Raw genomic sequence first — 17,910 nt, forward strand, 5'->3', positions numbered from 1 at the left:
CCAAATGATGGCCGATGTGTGGAGCCTTGCACGATAGTTGTTAATGGATGAGAAAATACAGACGTCAAGTCTGTGTATAATTTAAACATAACTTGTTTTATTTATGCAGATCCTCTGTTCAGGGTTTGGGACAGAAATGATGATCAAAATGCCTGTAGGCAATCTCTTTCTTCAATAATATACTTAATAACAGTGGGAAGTTCTCAAAGAAAAGCTCTGCCTCAAAAATTAAATTTAATCAGAAACCAGGATAGGCAGCAAAGTCTCCTGCTGCTCTCATATGCCTTCTCCAGAAGACCTGTCACTATACTGAAACTTGCATAACCAAAGCTAAGAGCAACACAGCACGTCTTCCCAAGACTGAACATATGCTCATAGGATAAGGAAGAACACTGCTTGTGTAGTGCATGTAGTAGTACCATCTGTTGACACCTACCACAGCCCTGTTACTATTGAACATTTACAGAGACAGCACCTACAGGACAAGTCTGAGGTTTTGTTGTGCTAGCCTTCCTACAAATATAACAGCAATGACAACCCCTCTAAATGTTTATCCACAACACAGAAGTACCAGCAGTTCCTTACCAATGATTAGCAAAATAAGGATACTTTTGCAAATTTTGCATTGAGCAGCTCTTCAGATGTATTTTTAAAAGTGGAATTTTGTGTTTCTAAGCCCTTAATTTTCAACAATCAAGTTAGAATTCCAGACTTATGTAAAATTACTATTTCTCTCATTTATTATGAGCTTGTCAAAAGAAGGTGGTTATATTTATAGCAAAGATCACCAGCCAGTAGCTGAACTATAGCCTCAGCAGGAATACAAGAGAAGAGGTGAAAAAAGGCAACCAGAGGTAGAAGCAGAGTTGAGGAACAATGCTGGCCACATCGTGAAAAACTGCTGCTTCTCTGCAAAATGAAAGCTTCAGACAGGAGCTCTATACCAATAACAGCAGTCCTTGTCATGAAACAATTAACCAAAGATTTGAACCCAAACGAAAAAAAAAAACTTCTAGACTTTGCTAATCTGATAACATCAAACAGTATATAATATGCTCATTTCAAAATTTTAAAAAGCATAAAAATATTTTTCAGACAGATGCATCAAAGCAGAAATTACACCAAGAATTGTACTCAAATATTTACAGACCAAGCCCATTCCCAAAGGAGGGGCAACCTAAGACACTTCCATCTTTTTATATCTTCATGAACTGGATTTCAAATTTTAAATGCAATTGTTATGTTTAGTTGTTCAAAATAATCTGGAGACTAAATGTGGTCCATGAAAAACAATCAATGAATATATTTATGTTTTTCCTGCATTTTTCAGCATAGCACAACCCTATTTCCTCAGGTGTTAATGTTGAGTATCTTGTATTATGGAGCTAACAGGTAAATAGGATGGCATTAAGATGAGTAACAGTCTCCTGACCTATACGTTTTTAAAGATTTGACATGGAAAATATATTTCCAAAGGAGAAAAAACTTACATGCAAAAAAAGTTAAAGAGGAATGCAAGAAAAATTATCTTTCTAGTCATTCCATTGCTAATTAAAAGTGTCTGCACTAAAAAACAGTAGCATCACTTAAATAAAACTAGAATCCAAGTTTCTAATCTCAGCCACCAGATTTACATAAAGATAGAATATTAACATGAATGCAACATGAGCCCACAGAGTCAGTCATCTCATGTTTCTGAAGAAATGCAAATAAAAATAAGGACAAACACAGAAATCCTTGTGAATAAGTTACCCGAAGTTTGTAGATTTTTCTAGACATGTATTAGAATAAGTTCCTTCCCTTCACATACAAAGATTAGTTGTCTACTGAGAAACCATGTTAAAGCTTAAAAAAAAAATTACATCTTAAATTACACTCTTTTTTCTTACTTTGCCATAGAACACATCAACCCCTCCCTTTGCTAAAGTGATTAGCTGAAATCCCCAATACCTGTGCAGCAACTTTAGATTCAAAGCACTCGTACAGACGTAAATAAAGCATGATGCAATGTCTTTTTCATAGAATATTTAAAAAAAAAAAAAAGCCTGTAAAAATATCTTACTTTATATTCAGGATTTGACTCAGAACTATTAAAATCTAAATCCTTAGTGCTAAAATCAGGAATATAATTTATTAAAAATAGTGGTGCTATGTTTAAACATACTTCACTTAGCTGTGTTCACTCAGATTCTGCCTGAGACTGTTCCAAAGTGAAAACAACCATACGTGTTACTGAATCAACCATATGACAGAGACAAGGGACAGATGGAGAACAAGACTGTTTTTAGTGCACTCATGGATGGGGGAATTTTAAATGATATATCCAAAATACTTTACACTCTTCTGTATTTTGAGTAAACAATGAGACAAAACACCAAAAGGCTATCACTGCTGCTGGAATAAATGACAGTTCTTATTTGCAAAACTATGCTAGCATGCAGTACTCAGAACACTCCTCTTAAAATAGTTTTAAATCCTGAAGCGCCCTCCTCCCTCACTTCAAAAAGATTGGTTTTCAATAACTACTGGGCCCTGTAGCTTAATCTTAATACCAGATGAATTAATTAGCAATAGATTCCTAGAAATTCTTTAATCTGCTCTCAGATGCAACGTCAACAGCCAAATAACTGGATATTCTCCCAAAATTACAGAAAGGTTTACTACTTTAAATGAAGAGATCATGTGAACTCACACGGGATAAAGATTCAAAGAATGAAGTTAGTTTAGCTCAGCCACAAAACAAATCACTAAATTCTAATTCTTGAGGTTCACCAACTGAGCAAGTAATAATGGTTCCTTTCAGCCAAAATTTGTAATATTAACTTGCTATTTCATAAAATATAGTAGTTTTATAAACACAAATAATTAATGCTTTGTTGTAGACAGGGTAATAATCTCAAGTGTTTAAAATATTAATGACAATCCCTTGAGAAGTCTCCAGACTACACAGCATTATCATTTTAAGGAAGAAAATCTATTGTGTTTACTGACTAAAAATATAAAGTGGTGGAGCCCTGAACAAAAATTAATTAAATAAATAATTGAAAATTACAATTACCATTATAATCTATACAGATTTAATGTAATACTATTCAGCTTCATAACAAAATGGATAACATGTTCATAAATAAGTAGACGGTACAAATCAATACAAAAACAATACAAAAAAGAGACAAATGCAAACATTTTAAGTGGTTTCCTCCAGATATAGTTAGAGCCATACAGGCAGAATATGTGCTACATGGAGAGAACAAAGTAGCCTAAAGACAATTTATTCTTCCACACAATTTCTCAGTGTTATGTCCTTCTCCTTCCTCAAAATCTGATGAGGCTAGCATTTGAACAGGCAGAAAGTATTAATATTTCCTACTCCTGTGAAATATGCCATGGCATCTTAATAACATTCTTCACTAAGGTTAGTTTGTCTGTAGAATAGCATCCCAGAGGGTAATACCGCTCATGCCACGTGCTGATTTCCACTTTATACCAGTTCCAACAAAACCACAGCCTCAACTTGAGCCATGTCTACTTAATCAAGTAGTGAGGACTAATAGAAGAAGATCCGCAGAGTGAACCCAAAGACACTTAAATTCCAAGATCTACACTTCATAGGATTTTATTTTGTAGTTTTGTACTGTGGACCACCACCCAAAATGGTGAAAGTTGCATGCACCAGGACCACCTCATGATGATGCAAAAGAAGGAGGGTAGATGGGAACAATCAGGGGATTCATTTCATAAGCATAACCAGTCCAATCCAAACCACTGGCATGGGCACACCCTTTGGTTTCTTATTCAGAAAATATTAGGCTTCACATTTTGTGGTACTTTTAACATTTGCCTCCTGAAGAACTTGCATACTTAATAAAATTTCCAACCAAGTTTCCTCTTCTCAACGCTACTTGTTTGGTTAGCCATAGAACCTCAAGATCTGCTTAAATCTATAGATTTAAGCTGCAGAGTTATACAGAATTACCTTCACAACAGTTTACAAAAAACAAATCAAACAAATAACTGCAGTGACGCTACCTCTGACGACTGCTATGCATTAGTTGAGTTTTTTGTGTCGAATGAAGTTAGTATCTCTACCACTGATACACTACAGTAGAACAATTATTTAAGAAAGATCAATCTCACAAACCAACCAAAGTACCAATGTGAGTTATAGGCACAGGAAAGCACACTGAGAACAGAGAAAGACTTGTTACTTCTCATTACTACTAAATCAAAAGCTAACTGAGCAACCCATAAAATGGAGAAAACAGCACAAAGAGCTAGATAAATATACCACTGCTTTGCCTTTTAATTTGAGCCTCACATAAATTTGATTCATTTCTAAGGCTCCTTTCAGCGTTCATTTTTTCCCCCTACTGTTGTCCTCTCTGACAGTCTCTCTACGACAAACTATTCTGATCATCTAAGTCAACAGGTTTTTCCTACAATTGCAAATTACTTCAATAAAAATGCTATTTTTATTGTTTCTTACTCATAAGATAAAATCCCAGAAGAGTTCTAGGAGACAGTCAGATACTCACTGCTGTAATCACCAATATAAACTGTGACAATTAAGCTTTCAAGTCCTCCTTTGTAGCTGTATTTTGATATTTGTCAAGAAGTCTTTAAAGATCAACTATTATTTTTAAATAAAACACAATGTTGTTTTGTGATTTATATTATAAAAGCAGTAAGTAATTTTCTGAGACACTAAATGGAGTTATGCAATACACAATTTGGGCCCAAGGGATCATTAAAAATAGCCAAGGAAAATTCATGAATTCAATGAAAAAATGAAACCTTAAATTCTGCTGAAACCTACATACAGTTATCATCACAGCTTAACAGTCTACTTTTCCCATATGCAATATCTGTATGCATTTTATGGCTCTAAACTCTTCTGTAATCACAATCTGCAACAATTTCACTGTTCCATCCTAAGCATCATAAACTGTAATTAGCATCTAATATTTTGGGAGGTTGGGAAGGATATGTCACTTAGGCAAAGCCCACATCATAGAAGGAACCACTTCAGAAAATAAAACATGTAAATTTAATACACGTAATACTAAAATTTATTAGCAAATCAAAGCAGTAGACCACTCATGCTTAGAGGTACCCTGAATTCTCCAGCTAAAGTCCCGAGGCTTAAATACAGGTAATAAAGACTACAAAAATAACAGCAGTTGACATTTGACATTATACATGTATTTGTGTTACTGTGGAGTAGCTAGATGAATAATCTTTAAGTAGTCATGTTTCTATGTGTCAAGAGCTGTTTCTCTTCTTCAGTTTATTAATCTTGCATAAAACATAGCTGTCTCCCAAGACTGAGTTCAACACAGAAGCATTCATAAGCCCTTGTAATTTTAACCATGAGTGGTTTAACGTATTCTGAACTTACCCCTTTTATTTTTAACCATTTCATAAAGTTGAAAATATAACAAAATCAGTCTGTTCACAAGTTTCAGTAAGTTCCATTCAAGCCATGCATACTTACCTGACCTGCAGTCAGGAATGGGCACAACATTCATTCCAGAGAAGGGAACAAAAGGCAGATACACACGCAAAAATTTAAAACAAGCAACTATTAAAAACAACAACGGCAGGGGAGTACTATTACTGTCCTTTTTCCAATACACTCTATTTATTAAGTTTGGACACAACCTTGCTGTCAACTGCCTTAATAGTTTATTTCTCTAAACTTCAGTCAGGCAAAAATCAAAGAACAGTTCTACAAGGTATTTTTGAAACAATATTTGAACAGCAGCAATCACTGACGTTCAAGAGGAATAAATATTTAGATAAATATAACCATGTTTACTTCCACCTTCCATTGAGCAGTCTGGGTAACTGAGTTTTATGGTGGTGAAAAGTTCAATACAGTAAAGACACCCATGTACCATTGATGGACTTTGCCTAAGCAATAAAAATATACTTATGTAGCACAGCGATATATACTGAATCCATTTTGGTTTTAGATTTCTCTCACTTTTTGAGCATGTCTTCATTGCAACTCTAATAACCTATCGTTTGGAGTTCAAAACACGTTTAAGTGGACCAATGTTAATGTTTACACCTATCTCATGTTAACACATATTGAGTGGGCTGACCACCTTTTTGAATGTACCTTGTTAAATTAAAAATCAATCTTGTATCTTTCCAGGTCACATGTCCATTCATTTCAGGCATAACATTGACACCTACTTCAAATGAATTATCATGAGGGAAAATACACCATGTTTTGCAAGACTAAATAGGAGTTTGGAAAGCAGTAACTCCTAGCAATTTTCCTTTTTTTTTTTTTTTACTCATCTTACGTGAACTTCATCAAGACTTTAATGTAAAGCTTCCAAATGACATGAATTATTTTGATTTCTTCAAACTCTGAGTTTCCAGATGAAAAAGTCAAAACAGGATGGCCATCTACAAAAGTTATCTTGCAGGTCACGTATCACTAGTAGAAAAAACTATTTCATATGCTGCCATTCCCTACTAGTGCATGATTAGCTAAAGATCAAATATCATTATCAGTTATCAAATATCAGTTAGCTGTGCATCAAGTTAACTACAACACTGATCTTACGATATCACACTCTTGATAGATCAACTTTTCCTGTTACACTAAGAAATCCCAGTACTAAAATTAATGAAACTAGGCAAAATGTAAATTATAAGTAAAAATATAATGGAAAGGGAAGCATTTATGTGCAGATGAGGTACAAAATAAATCAACTTGCTTGTGTGGAACTCCCCCATGCAATTGCTTCTTCCTCAGAAGTACAGTATAAAACCCCCAAAATTAAATACAACTAATTAAGCAGGTTAACGTCACACCAATGACACGTTAATGGTCCCAGAGAAAGGTAATAACCTCTCCTACTGGTATTCACTTTTTTTCCCAAAAAATAAATCCCTTGGACTAGACCACTCTGTCCTCTTCTCCTGTGCTGTACCTATTTACTCTTGGTACTAGAATATCTGTTTCAATCCCTTCTGGGACTTCAACTCTCCAAGCTGCAGTCTGGTATAAACTAGTGACTACAAGATATGCGTAGGGATGGACAGCAAGTAAATCACTCCAGGGCCAGACCATTGTGCAGGTTTAAGTGGCACAGCTGTGCCTGGAATAACTATCTGAGATGCAGACAGGAGCCTAAAGGGAGCATCTGAAGTTTTCAAAGAAGTCTCCTACATACAGGGCATAGTTTCCTTACCAGTATGGGTGCTACAAGAAGAATGATATTATAAAACCACTACCACGTATGCTTTTGATGCAAGATATACAACACTCCAGCATATGCTCAGAAATAGAGGGACCAACGCATGGATCATCTAAACTCTCCAAGAATGACACTATACCACAAAACTATCCCCTTGAAAATGTATGGGACAAAAGGAATAAATATCTGCCAAAGTACCCACCCTAACAGATCAGGCTGAATATAAATAACGTTACGTAACACAAATAGGGAAGGGGTCACTTTTTATATACAATAAGCTGAGTTCCTTCATCTGGATTTCAGATCTCGGGTAACTGTAGGCAATTTCTTGTAGCTGCCAGATTACTGTTCAATGGCAGTCGAAAAAGCAAATTGAATCTTAGGCGGCACTGAGAAAAGAACAAAGACCAAAACATTAGTATGTGGTTCATGATTGACATGTATCTTAAATGCAATTAATTTTCTGTATCCCTGTGCTCAAAAAGAATAAAATTGAGCAATAGGAAGTACAGAAACGGGTGACAAAGATGACCATGACTATAAACAATTTTCTATTAGAATTGACAGGGACTCCTCAGCCTTTAAGATCAATAGAGAGTTTTGATAGCGATCTATAAAATTAAGATCAGCTTGAAATATAAAGCATACCAAACAACACAGGCAGATGGCAGCTTCCAAACAAAACACATGGTCCTTTACAACATTCGGGAATTACACTAAAAAGAAAATTAAAAAAAAAAACTTTCTTCAATTATAAGAATTCCTTTTATGCTGAACATGTTGAGTAAATCTCAGAAAAACTGAATCAAATAAGGTATGAGCAAATTCAACAGGAAATCAGGAAAACAAGAAGGATTCCTTTAAAAAACAGGCCAGCTTACATTGCAATATTAATCCGCCTCTAAATACAGGTTGCTTTATCTACATTCTGTTTTCTTTCATTGCAAATGCCTTTAAGTATCATGAATTATTTTATACAGAATAAATACCATATTAGAGTCTAAGCAGTCCAAACAGCACAGAGCTCTTGTTCAGCATTGGAAGTTTTTCATAAACAACAAAAAAGGACATACATATATATATATATACACACACACACACACGCGTACTACATAGAGAGTTACTGATGAAGCAGAATAAATGGGTCATGTGGTGTTTTTAGAAGTCTATTACTGTAAAAATACATGCACACTAATGGGATGTAAAACCAGGTTCTCAGTAAGTAGGTCACACAGCACTTTTATAGTCTATTAGAATATACACATGCATACTAATGGATACAAAACAGGCTTCTGTAAAAGTAAGAAGATTATGGAGACCTGAAAAATCCTATGACATGGACAGGGTCTGAGGAGGTTGCTCTATTAGACAGCTGTATATATTTGTCAGGGATAATCTGTTTCCTGAAATATTTCTTTTTTCTTACGAAGTTGCTTGCAACAGCCTCTAGGGGAATCGTGCTTTCCTGTTAGCCCATAGTTATAAAATGATAGCTCAGTTCTAAAACTGGATGTTAGAAAGTAATGCTGCCTCTGGAGAGCTTTATATTAAGCATCCCAAATTTTGATAAAAGGAAGCTAGAAGATGGCACAAAATTAAGCAGTAAGTCATAATTAAAGTTACCAATCATTCCCTTTTAGTATGATTTTGTTGACAAACTAATTTAGCTTAGCCTCAAAAAAAATAACCGAACCAACTGGGCATAAAGGTATATACATTACATTGCTGGATTTTTATTTATTATACAAAGGATGAAACAAATCAAGTGACTAAATAAAAATACAGAAGGACGGATGCTTATACTTAATGTAATAATACAAAATATTTAATGTTCACTTTATTTTATATTAAAATATGTGAAATCTACCAGACAAGTTCAAGCTATTCAATTCTACTCTGAAGAGTGATTTCTCACAACAAAATCAAGAGATGTTGAAGTAAGATTTCTGAGAAGTGAAAGTATAGCCTCGCTTTAAGATGCATAATATACACCTCAAAAGTGAACTTGACGTGTTGATCTCAAGGTTGCAACTTTACTTACCAGATAACGGCTGCACTGTGATCATAACTACCCTAGCACCAAAATATAGTCACTGCTTATCACTGCTTAAACATAGCTGCAGCATTTGTGTGCACGTTTTGTGTCTTAGCCTTAATTATCTTTTTTTTTTTTTTTTGGAAGTGGATTGTTCCGAATGTAAGAAATTATTGTATTGCATTTTTTATCCTTCCACACAGAAGGCTTGCTGAGGTCCCAAATTCCTTTAAGAATGACATTATAACCTGTCATTCATATGATATTAATGCTTGCAAGGTAACTCATCTATATCTTGCCAGACACTTGACAGCCTAACTACTGATTTGAATTGGATGCATTTTTAAATGCATTTTTCCCCTCATAGAGCTCAGAATGCCTGCCCGACAGCAACGACAGACACCAACTAATAAAAGAATATTTAAAGCTACCAATTAGAGCTGCACATAAATGGATTTTTTGGAGTTGCCTCTCCAAGAATCAAAAAAACAAGTCATAGAGGACACAATTCAGAGGGAACAAAAAAAAAAAAGTTTCCCACTATAATGGGAAATTTTTTCTCCCTCTCAGAGCTACGCTCTTCATTAAGAAGAGAGGAAGTGGGAAAGAAAGAAAGAAAAAAAAAGTCTTTTTAGCTTACCAGAGTCCAAAAGTTGCAGAACAGATGACCATCTTTTCCTCTTTGCCACCATTTTCCTCAGCTGTTCACCATTTTCCTCCTGGCAGTTCCTCCCCAGACACCATTTACCCTCTCTCAGGGCAGGTGCCATCCACCACCACTTTTCCTGGACAAATCCCCATTTTTACGGGGCACTGCAAGCCAGGCTACTTTTGGTGGTGGGCCTGCATCAAGTCCCTGAGAAAGATGGAAAAAATTGTACTTTTTAGGTAAAGAAGACTCAGAGGTACTAGGGGCAGCTACATAAGACTCAGTTTTACTGAAAGCCAGTGCAAGGACTGACCTACAACTCCAAAGAGCCACCCTTCTCAGCCACCCACCCCAGCTGCCACCCCACAATCACACCCTGCCATCTCTAGATCCTTTGTCCAGCAGGTGCTGTCTGGCCAGAGAGGGCTCCCCCCAGCCCTCCTCCCGCTCTCACCCGGTCACCCCTCACCTCACTGCCAGGCTCCCCTCACCTCTACGCACACTCACCTCACCCCACCACCCCATCAGCACAACTCCCCTCACTTCACCTGAGCACCCTTCACCTCACCGCCCCCTCAGCAGAACTCCCCTCCCCTCCCCTCCCCTCAGCACCCTTCACCTCACCACCCCCTCAGCTGGACTCCCCTCACTTCACCTCAGTACCCTTCACCCCACTGCCTCCTCGGCAGGGCTCCCCTCACCCCAGCACTGCTCACCTCACTGCCCCCTCACCCCACCCCAGCACCCCTCACTAGGACCCCTCTCTCCTCAGTGGGACTCCCCACAACAGCCCCTGACTGGTAGCACTGAGCTCACCCTGATACCTTTCCCCAGCCAATGTGTGCAGGTGTTTCCAGCTATCGTGTCCAGCTGGGAACAATAATTAGGCCATCCATGGTCCCTGTTGCAGCTGCACATACCTATCACAACTTCAGGGATAGAAGCCAAAAGAAAAAAGTCCAGATAGCTATGTGCTGGGGGGAGGATTATGATCTTTTGTTTGTTTGTTGTTAACACTCAAAATGTAGCAAGCTTGATAATACTCTACTGCTTTGGTGCAATGTAATTATGCTGCATGAACATCACAAAGACAAACATTTATATTTCTTTAACCTAAAACAATAAATCTTGTTTCCAGTGTAAACTGTCTTCTTGTTCTGATTCATATGTTCCCCCATCACAAGAAAACCATCGTTTCTATTTAGCAACATCAGTCCTCCACTCGTTTGTTTCTTTGTTTTAAGTATGGAAAGTAGAGCAAGGAAAGATAACACTATGCAATTGTAAAAGCTTAGTACATGAAAACAAGGAAAGGTGGAAAAGATGGAAAACACTGAAAACAAAAACTTAATGATGCGGAAAGGTTTTTGTGAAGAATCTATGTATGCATATTATCAAATAACTGATCTATTCACATAACTTGCAAAATTATGTTGTTTATATTTTATGTTGTTTATATTTTAGAATTAGAAAGCACAGTTTTTAAAAACAAAAGCTTTTTTGGCACCTGAAAACTTCCAAGTAAGTTTAAAAAATACTATGGACCATTCAGGCACCTGTAAGGATAGCCACCATATGGAAATAACTGCCTATCACAGATTATTTTTCACCAGAAAATAATCCATTAGTAATTGAAGGCCCATTTGAGGGAGCAACTGAGGAAATGTATAGACTACATGCAAAATGCAAATCATATGACAAGTTTACTAAATCTGCAATCAGGTTTGGGTTCATCTTGAGTTATTGTCACCTGCCATAGAGAAGGCTCATAGCATGCGACATGCCATTTTTTAAAAACAAGACAAATGCACGAAAGAGCAGTTGGTACTTGGAGGAGCCAAAGGGTCTGGATGCACACATTCTTTTTCACACTGGAGGATTGGAGCAAATTCCTCTAAGAATTAATTTCCTTGAAATCCCATCAGCTAACCTTTATGGAGTCATCTTACCCACACCTTGTTTTCCAGCAAAGTCTGGACACTTTAAAGCAGATAATTTTAATTAGTTTATTTTTCTTTCTGAATTGTAGGGTTTCTTCCCCACCACACGTGCACTGCCCAAATGACCCTAAGGCTCATTGGCAACAGATGAAAAACACTTAATTCTCACAGGTGCATTTTAGAAATGTAGCAGAAACATTGCCTGTGCAGAAAACTTGTGACATACTCCTTAAGCAACTGTAGTAATTTCTAAGAGGAATATAACAACTCTTATTGAAAGAGAACCCTTAACCCTTAAAACTAAGAACTATTCTCATAAGTGCACTGGATTACTACATAATTCTCCATTTGGTAAGCTGCCTCAAAGGAAAACAGTTTATTTAAAAAAAAAAAAGCTCTTATACATAGACTTTTGTTCAAGTTCTCACAGTATCATGTAGCATTTTCAAGATCTCAACATAATTTATACTATTCCTCAAAAGTTGTTTCTTTAAAAAAAGTTTTGGACTGGGTTTTGTTTTGCTTTTTCAGTCTGTCCTCAGAACAACCATCTTCTGGGGGCAAATATTATTTAAGCACATATAATGCTAAAACCGTTGCCAAGAGTAAGATACAAGGTAAATACAAAATAAGGTGCATTTGAGAGGAGAAAAAAAACAACATTCTGTACAAAATGCAAAGAGAAAAAAAAAAACTATAATCATCCCACTCTTTTTTCCAAATTCCCATTCATGGGAATAAATGCCAACCAAACTTGGAGTCCTAAGTAGTACCATACTACCTACTTTGGGATTGCTGAAGCGGGGAAGAGAGGAATTGGGTTTTGGTCTGAGGATGGCAGTTATGCTACTTGCTTATTTCATGTCAAATAACACCTGAGAAACACCAAGTCAAATTCTTAAAAAATGCTCAGTTAGCCTGTGACTTTAAATAATGACCTGAATTTTTGGAAAGACTATGAATTCCACAAAGACTTGCTGTATCATCACAAATATTCATTTCGACATTTAAATCTCTGAAGTTACTAGCAAGGAATGATTATGTTGGTATTAAAGTCATAGTAAGTGATTATAAGAATACAAAATGATGCAAAGGACAAAATTATTCTTAAAAACAAGTTCTCACTGACCTCATGAATTCAATTAACAGGAAATAAGTTCATATCATTTTAAACAAGGAGGTATTCTGATCGGGTGCCTGTCCATCTGGTTCCTCAGCATGAAAATATTTGCCAAAGAGCTCAGTTCCCAACAGTCACACTGTCAGGGGAAAATTCCACACATGCTTTGTCAAATAGAAAGATAACAAATTTGGAATGCAATGACTCAAATTCACTTTATTAAGTGCAAATTCAAGGTACAGAAACTTAATGCATTTTACAAGCATAACAGATTTCACGCTATGTGCAGCACTGAAAGAACATTGGTATTTTAAATAGCACACTAAGAAATAAACGAAAAAGAAGAGATATAGACTGACTGCAAAAGGAATTGGTCATGATGAGAGTCCTAACACAGAACTGCATCAGCTTTTCCTCAGATGAAGAATGAAAGTACATGCATGCTGGCTTGCCTATGATGTCAAAAAATTATATTGGAAAGAAAGTTACTAGGAATAATTGCACCACTCTTCTGGTTACTTCTAGTTGAAATGTTTACAAGTGTATGTGATGAATGGTAACCTGTCACCCCCTCTGTAAAGAAAAAGGGGTTCATACACAGCATTTCTACCACTATATATTACAGTGCTGGAAGGAAACAGAAAATTTGAAGCCAGTCATTACACCTTACAATGGCACAAGCTGCCAAATACTACAGCAACTATCAGAGAGATCCCGGGAGAAAAGCTGGCTGCCAAGTGGAAAAAATTAGCCCAAAGCAAAAGCCTTTCAACAAAATGTATAAACAAAGGAGTTTATCTCAAATTCATTTTCTTTTTAACAACAGCGAGGAGCATGGATCAGGGAGAAGGCAGAAGGAAAGCTTTACTCTGAAACAGACGAGAAGAAAAGACAAACCTCAGTGATGACTGGATTGTACCTACAGGCTGAGTTTTAGTGGGTATCTCAAAATCGTGTCTTTTAATAGGGAATCAGAAAAATGTAGAAAATCTTACAAATTTGCAAACATTTTCCAGCAGCTCTACTTACTGTGTTCCTCTCTGCACTGTGTAATGGGGCAATCTCAGGACACAGCCATTTTCTTCTACTCTGTTTACAAATATGCCTGACTATATATTGTCCAATAAAGTAGAAATTTAAACTGCACTCTTGAGAGCATAAGCTGTATTTTAATATGATTACTTTAAACAGTACAGTAAAGTCAGTCATTATGCAACAAGCTTTTTAAGCAGTGAACATAACACAGTGAGATATTCAGACAGGTAGCACAGTGCTCCTAAGGTTCCATCACCTAGACATTAATCTACAGGAAAGAGTATGGCCTTATGATAGGACATAATGTAAGAGCATAACTCTCATATTGTCAGAGAACATTCCACTAAGCTGAATTCAAACATATGCCGCACATTTCCAGAGATTTAGGATTAACTGACGCAAGCCTTAATCACTATTTCTAAACCTAAATACATTTAATTATAATGGTATATAACATTTCTGACTCTTTGACTTTAGTTAAGACAAAAGCAGAATATGAACACAATAAAACACCTAGGAAATATCCTTTGTTGGAGTCCTTAAATCTAAATAAAGAACATAGATTTCAGAAACACCTTAAAACAAAATGGAAAAAAAAATAATAATTTTCACTATTTCCCCACCTGTTGGTTTTTCATTAGTAATATTTAAGACCAGTATCATTTAAGTATGAATTGCAAGCAAGATGTGCAAGAAGTAGGGCCTTTACTTTCAGACTTTAAGATCCTAAAAATAAAGGTGTTGTTCCTGACTAGATTTAAGAGATGAGACTGTGTGAAGATTTTTTTTGTGGCAGCACAAGGAACATGTTGGAAAAAGTTTGTAGTACTTCATACACTTTCCAGTTACATATGGATAGCTTCTTTCTGCTTTTTCACAAAGAATTAATAAAAGTCTTTAAAAGATGCATTCAAGACTTGATTCTCGGCCCTTTGTTGTTGTTTCTTTGTCTTCACCAATTATAAGATTTATATTTTACCCTTTGGAAATTACCTTACATAGTTTTGAAGTTTTTTCCTGCTACTATGCTACAGAGATCGATAACAGTGTACTTTTATACTTTTGGTTATGGTAGCAGTATGTGTTAACAATAGCATAGTGGCATGCAGAACTAGTCAGCTAATAAGCTCTTTCTGGCAACAGAAGTATACCTATATCTTCCTGGCTCTTTACATCCTTCTCCTCATGTAGGTCTTTTTTGACTTTCTATCCTGAGGAGAAGGATGTAAACTCTTAGCAAGAAAAAAAGAAAAAAAAAAAAAAGAACACCAAAAAAAGACAAACCAACAACAAGCAAGAAAGAAATTATTAAGTCTGATCAGCTGATTATCAGATTATTAAGTCTGTGTGTTTAGTCCAGGGGGACAGTCCACATGTTAGCTGTATAGCAAAATTGTATTGGAAAAATTAGACAGTTCTTTCTGTATCCTTAGCCCTGCATTAAAAATCAATCGATCAATAAGAAAAACATCTTAAAGTAAGCTATTCAATTACTTTAAAGTAATTTAAGGAGAATTAACACTTGATGCAAAATTTTAAAAAAAAAATCGTCTTTGGTCCAACCACTTCTGCAGTTCAGTACACTAGCTGTATGTTAGCTAATACATAAAGCTTTTATCTAAAGGAGAAATAATAGGTATACATACATATGGCATATATACACATAAAATGTTGGCAATTAGTGCTAGAGAATTGTAAAGAGCAGATCACTGTAGATGAGGTTCTCTGTGAGTTACAGGACAGTCTCAGTTTTAACCCCTTTATAGCTTATTTCCTTCTCTATGACTGGGCAATTTTCTTAACATCTATGCTTGACTGTCCTTCAGTTTTACTAAGATCAAGATGGAGATCTGCTGTGATGCAATTAGAAATTATTGTTGTACTCAATTTACAATATCAGACATCAGCAGGAGCTTGGTATATGTTTCGTTGTGCCACCCCTTCTCCAGCTCTTGCCGCTTTCTCTCTCAGTACCTTTGTTCTTTTGATTCTCCTCCTTTTTTCTAATTCCAGATAAATACCTTAAAGTCAATTCTGAGCTACGTTCTGTTTTCCTTCTCGCTCTTCAGCTTTATATTGAATCTTCAATTTGTCTTTGCCTCTCCTGTGTAAAAGGACACTGCAGCCTCAGCCACACAAATCAATTCTAGTTGTAGTTGGTACATTTTTGTTATTGCTTCAGGAGTCACTGAATTTACTCATCTTCAGGAATGCCCAGAGATGCCTCCCTTTGTCCTTATTATGAACTCGGAGATTTTATTTTACTTTTCTCCTTAATGTAAAAAATTTTTAACGCATTTGCGATGTTGCTGATTACTAGAAGAAATATTTCAGCTTCTTAAACAGAGAGGGAGAATGAACAGTACCTAATGGCTGTACTAGCAAAAAAAAAAAAAAATCAAAGTACATTTCCAGAAGGAGGCATAACAAACATCATTATGTAGAAGTATGAGGGCAGGCAAGTGCAGCTGGTTCTTCATTGCAAGTCAACCAGCTGTCTCTCATAAGCATATTTAGGTCTTAATCAAAACTCCCTAAACCGTCTTGAAACAAGGGTGAAGTCTAAAGACTGGAACTGTGTATTTGGCCTCTATCTTTGTAGATTGGATCAAAACCTCTGCTATGAAAAATCACTGAATTAGGACCTCCCTCAGAGGTAGGGGAAACGATTGCTCTCTAGTATGAATATGCTAGATCAACCAGCACAGTTGTACTAACACTTCTGCAAAGCATCTGTCTGCTTTCATTCAGAAAGATAATCATAGAGAGTTCCAAAAGGACTTTAGCTACTTTTTGCCAAGTATTGTAAGGTGACTTCAGTCAGATCCCACCAGCTTTGACATGTATCCCTGAAGTATGCCAACACATTTTTTTTTTTATGTAAATTGACCTAACCTTCTTTTCCTTGTTAATTTTTAAAATTTTTTTTACAAGCTCTGAGACACTGAGCATTTCTGCAGAAAATTATTGAACAAATTTTGCAGAAAACTGTTGGACATTTTAGCCTTCTCTGTACCAGAGTATTTATGCTTCTTCTGTTTAGTAGTGGTAATACATCTCTGTTGTTTCCTCTGTGTTCTAGCCCTGTTACTTATTTTTTGTGCCTCTTGTTAAATAAAATTTCTATCCAATTTTATCCCTACAGGTCTCTTCTATTCGTTTGCATTCAGACATAGCTACATGTTCTTTTTCCTCATTCTGTATGATTTCTATTTAATCTTGAAGTCAGTGAAAAGCTTCCAATACAGCCATTATGGTCTGTTTCTATCATTGCTGTTTCACCTCCACATTGTATATAATTACATGCACAAAAGCAAATTTTCAGTCTCCCTTAAAAGCTGCATTCATCACTTGGCTTATCTTCCCAGGAAATTGTACATATCTGTTCCCTGAATTTGTGGAAGTCTGTTTTTCTGAAATGTATCATTCTGCTGTTCCAATATCTCATTTTCCTCAGAAAAGCGAATTCTGTCTTATTTATTTCACCAGGTGCTTTTAACTTAGCTTCTTAGTTTCCCCCTATTAATCCAAAGCTAACGTAAAATGGCTGCTCCATTAGCTTTCTACGGTTTCTGAAACAAATTGCTCAGCACATTTGAGGACTTCCCCCTCAGTTAGACTTCCCCTCTTACTAAAAACTGGGAATGCTATTAGAACCACAGCTTTAACATTTTAGCAGATATTACAATAATAACTATATCTTGTAAATAATAACTGTCAGTTCATTTAATTGTGTGATGTATTCTATATTGTTATATAATGCGACAGAATATAATCATGCATGTTGTGATACTTACATGATTATTATGTAATTGATAATATATCATACTATAGTTAATTTATCACTATTACCACGTTTATGTATGGTACGGTGAATTCATACTGTGGGTTTTTTCCATTATTAAAACCACACA

General features: G+C 36.0%; 1 long non-coding RNA gene across 8 annotated transcripts in view; it reads right to left on the reverse strand.

Annotated features, from left to right (window-relative positions):
* Nucleotides 1–17,910, reverse strand: part of LOC308200937 — a 72,790-nt gene that overhangs the window by 42,302 nt on the left and 12,578 nt on the right. For 3 of the 8 annotated variants that reach the window (XR_013955953.1, XR_013955954.1, XR_013955955.1), the window contains exons 1-2: nucleotides 10,618–10,701; nucleotides 9,893–10,108 (exon numbers count right to left, since the gene is read on the reverse strand). The exons of 2 other annotated variants lie outside the window; for them this stretch is intronic. This is a non-coding gene — a long non-coding RNA (uncharacterized lncRNA). Of the gene's footprint in view, nucleotides 1–9,892; nucleotides 10,109–10,617; nucleotides 10,714–17,910 lie in introns of those variants that run through there. 3 more of the 8 variants (XR_013955948.1, XR_013955949.1, XR_013955952.1) reach the window with 2 other exon arrangements.

The sequence above is a fragment of the Anser brachyrhynchus genome (assembly GCF_964034855.1).
Source record: "Anser brachyrhynchus genome assembly, chromosome: 11".
In the NCBI taxonomy this organism is placed as follows: Eukaryota; Metazoa; Chordata; class Aves; order Anseriformes; family Anatidae; genus Anser; species Anser brachyrhynchus.